This window comes from Opisthorchis viverrini (assembly GCF_000715545.1).
Source record: "Opisthorchis viverrini unplaced genomic scaffold opera_v5_93, whole genome shotgun sequence".
Classification (NCBI taxonomy): domain Eukaryota; kingdom Metazoa; phylum Platyhelminthes; class Trematoda; order Opisthorchiida; family Opisthorchiidae; genus Opisthorchis; species Opisthorchis viverrini.
This window is the reverse complement of record NW_008751750.1, coordinates 1-4,640: the sequence shown is the minus strand read 5'-3', so window position 1 is coordinate 4,640 and position 4,640 is coordinate 1.

The window sequence follows — 4,640 nt, the reverse complement described above, 5'->3', positions numbered from 1 at the left end:
CAATTGTTGGCCTGTTTTAAAAATTAAAAATTCGGGGGGGGGGGAGAGAGAAAATAGTTAGTCAGTCAAAGATATAAGTTTTACATGCAGTTTCAGCAACGTTTATGCGGTGTTTCGGAGGGTGGCAACCAGACTGTTATCAAACGGGCTAAAACTATTTCCTAAGGCCCGATTATCCAGCAGGGAGCTGTACGGTTAGGCAGGTATGTCCTAACTGCACGAATAAACGCAAATACCATGCACTGGATCGTATGATTTCTGTGTGTTGGACGAATTTCATTAGTTGCCCAGGTAAAGCAATTGAGGTTTGCCCAGCGCGGGCGGTTAGAGTAGTAACAACACGCCTGTCTCTCATTACCCATGCTCGTGGTGCAAATTCTGACTCGAAATATCATGTGTTGCTGGTTTTGCATAATGACGAATAATAACGAAACCTAAACTCCAATATGGTTAAATTTATAATCACATAATCATGGTCTTTGCATGCCATCAGTACAACGTTTACAGGCCAGGAGTGTTTAGATCTTCTCGATTATTTTCTACTGTGCAAGGCCAATACAGGTCTGAACAGTTGGATAGTTCAAAGACGTTTATTGCGCAATAACTGTATGCATTTGGCGTGCACTTGGAGTAAACCTAACAGTAGCTACTATTTCACTGTTTTCACTCACCCTTATTGGGGTTGACATCTTGCGTTGTGCATACAACCGCCATGCTTTCAGATTTGGATTCTGTAGATTCTGCTGTAAAGAGAAAAAAACAAATCAGATATATTTGAATGGAAGTTTACACAAAGGTTTCGCCAACCTCTGGGCTTGCAAAATATCCATGCGATTGCTAAAAGTTATCTAAACTTTGTTAAGTGGGTCAGCTTTGCGTCATAAAGTCAATTAATTTATCATTAGATACGCACATGCTTGGTAATATTCTACGACCAAACAACGGTCAACCTGGCCGTGTATGCTACCAAGTAGGTGGGGGGAGCAGGTTGATCAAGAGAAAGGCAAAAGTAAACTAAGCGTGAGCTAAACAACAAGTTGTTTTGTTTTCCTTCTGTCACAGCTCGATTTTCTCTTTGTACACGCAGCCCGAGGTGTATTGCTTCACTGTACAAAGCCTCCGGAACGGTGACCTCATACCATTGTCCTTGTTTTGTTTCGCTCGTTTAACTGAAGAGACAAATGTCTTAATGTCTTACTTACATTCAAGCCACTCCTGCAGAAATGCTGTACCGATGTTCACCGAGCGTTTCACCCCTAGGCTGCTAAAGATTTCTCGTGAACCGAAAGGCCTTGGGTGAAATAGGTGTACTGTGCTTCTTGGGTTGTCAGAATAGATTAGCTTCGCCGGCACGGTGAAGTTTGTATTAAACATTATCAAACCTGCTTACATCCTTGTCAATCAATGAGTAGCTCAGGGAAGAACATCTTCATAAAAATGGTGCGACTCAATTGGGAGAAGTCATCATTCGAGGAACCAGTTGATTCGTAAACACGTGATGTGGTTTTCGAGATTGAAGGACGAAAGGCACTATGTCCTGTCAAAGTGAGAGCTGATTACACTGCTGGTCAGGCGCCCATGGCCTGAGGGTAACGTGTTCAGGCATAATTGTGGATTAGAAACTCCCCGAGTTCCGTGAGATGCGCACCTTTGATTGTTCCACACGGAGACGCAAAATGGATTGTTTCGCTGAGAGAACTAAATCTACATTGAGCAATAACAAATTGCTTCACATCGTCCTTAAACAAGTAATTTTTTTACTGACATACAATAAATAAAGTAATGAATCGGGCTTTCGTTTTTATTAAAACGCACAGCTGATGTACAAATTTAACGGTGTGGTAATTTCATTCCAAGAGATCTGACGTACTTCAATTGGCCGAAAATTCATAAATCATTAAGCCTGAAAATCCGGCCTCTTTAATACTTCCTAAGAATTACGAAACGATTGTACAATACTTCTCGAATTATCGCCCTAACCAAACCGTTTTCCTAATTCCATGATACCCAGTTTTGCCGGCTCAAGCTAGCAGTCTGTTGACTGAACGAAAATCGTGCACACAGAACAGCTGCTTCCTGAGTTTAACTGGGTAGTCTAAAAAATCAAAAATTCCGTGTTGGTTGAATCGAAAGATACCAAATACCAGCTTGTTATGTACGTGTGCTTCAGAGTAATGCCCGCCCACATGTGTATACGCGCAGAAGCCCAGCCGCGGCATTTAACCATGATTTCGTCTGATCGGAGCGATTTCATCATGGATCAGTTATGTGTTCTGCTTGATTTGGAATGCAAGCTTGAAGTTTGAGGAACACAACGAGTTACGAACTTAAAACCTGTGGATAAATCACAGGAATGCGAATCACCAAATGAGTGTGCAAGCTGGTTGCTTCTCAAACCTCCATTAGCTTCAGAATGCTGAGAACTGACGACAACACCAACAAAATGGCACAACCACTAATCCACCGCTACGTGCCACTATGCTCCCCAATAACGCTCTGATTATGTCACCTCGATTGTGACGAAAAGTTTGTAATCAAACTGCCCAGCTCAGCAAACAAGCCAAAGATCACAAAATGAATAGTTTATTCAAGAGATTTTCAATAAATTCCAGGTCAGAACTGGAACCTTTGATTGGATGAAAACATTTCGACTATATTGCCGTGCCCCACTTTAATTAGAAAGAAAAAGGACAGTCGAATCACGTTGGTTTAGCATCTTTTCTAATTAGGCGGTCAACAAACTGCGTGAAGGATTAATCATGGCAAACCATGGCAATATACCCAGCCAACGTCTTATTGGCCTTACACCGGAAAAATTCGTGGTGTGCAAGCGAGTAACCGAGAGCGTTATCTATATAAAATAACGCCTGGAGCTGGTGTCTTTCAGGATTCCACATGTCCATCTTTTGACGCTAATACATTTTGTCACTCACGGGAACAATTCGTGGAATACTGTAACTGCGCATATATATATGCGCAGTCTAGTATACTAGACTTTACTTATGACCACACATTCTATCAGACTATCAGGTGTTGGCTGTGTCCAATGTTCCAACTCTAAAGCTTGTCGTGGATGTGTCTTTGATTTTATGCCTCAACAATTGGTCAAATACAATAATCCTATCTGGAAAATTCATCCGAGGCGCTAACTATAAGTGTACATACAGGTGAACACCTCCTAGGAGGAGATGAGAGAGAATATATTTTGAAGGAGATTTAATACTGCCGAGGGATTGCCATAGTTTCCAAATATTTTTAGTGTGTATTCCGAAAAGCCTAGAACAACTAAACGGCTACCGATGGCTCTTGCATTTTTGCCGATCAATTTCGTGTCGGCATCCGCAAATTAACGTAGTTAATGCGCTAAAACACTTCTCATAAGTCCAAAAGTTTTGCACTCCAAGAATGGGGGTTTGAAGCATATAATTCACAAGTATACACTGGATGTGACGAACATTCTGGGGAGAAATTGGTATGAATTTGCATGGTATTAGTGCACGTAGAGCAGTGAAACTCCGAAAGAACCATCAAAGCTCACCGCATATTGAAGAGATGGTTAGGACATAAGTCATGGACAAATCACGACTGCCTTTTATTAGCGTGCCTGTTCTTGACAGAACGGATATAGTACCTATGAATCGGTCCAGTATGTCAAAAAGATTTGTGCAGAAAGCAATGCAGCCGAGAATTTTCAAATCTGTATTCAACTAAATTTTCGGGTCACCAAGTTGCGAGCTCCATTCCATCACCCATAACAATGTGTCTGAAGTATTCACAATAGGTGTGTGAGGAACACGGGCTACTGCGCGGTCTTCAATAGTGTATGAGGGCGAAACATGGATGATATAACCTTGACACATTCAACTGCTTGGCAGTTTACATTTACAACGTCTAAGCAGGAAATTTTTAACTTAATGGTCAGGTAGATTCTTGTACAAAAAGCACTCAGACGAACGGAGTTCACTAATAAAGAACAAGCAAGGATACAGAAATACCTGCGCACAATGGATCACGTGGAAATGATGCCCGGTAAATGAATCCGAAAGCAAATCATATACAGTAGTTTGGAAAGTAAAACTAGAACATGACGAAGATGACAGCCCTTATGTTAACTTAAAAAATGTAAAATTTATCTCAGAGCTTGGAAAAACTAAACAATGATAAGACATCCCTAAAAGTTACAGTTTAGCCACACCTGACGCGCATCAATCGATAAGGTGGTGCACCTTTCAGCACAGAAAAATTCCTTTCGACTTGTACATACGCTTCAGCAAAATCGGATGCGCTAGGCATCAGGGTACTTACTCAGAACCAGCCAGAAAGTCTCCGTTTAAACTTTAAGTCAACGTATTCCCAGAGTAATTCTCCCACAATTTTCTCTATCACGTAATACCGGTGTCACCCAGAACAGCTAGTCCCAAACAGATGTCTTGATGGTAGACAACCATCAGAAATATAATGGATAAATTTCTCAGACAAAAGCGAACACCCAAATAACGGAGTTGTTACGTCGATTTCAACAGAGGTAAAACTAGATCGAAACAAACATAAGTTCAAGTATATTGCCACGCAAAAGAGCATGGCGTAGAAAAAAATCTCAAAAACGAAGGACATCAAAATCCAAATCCAAATCCAAATCC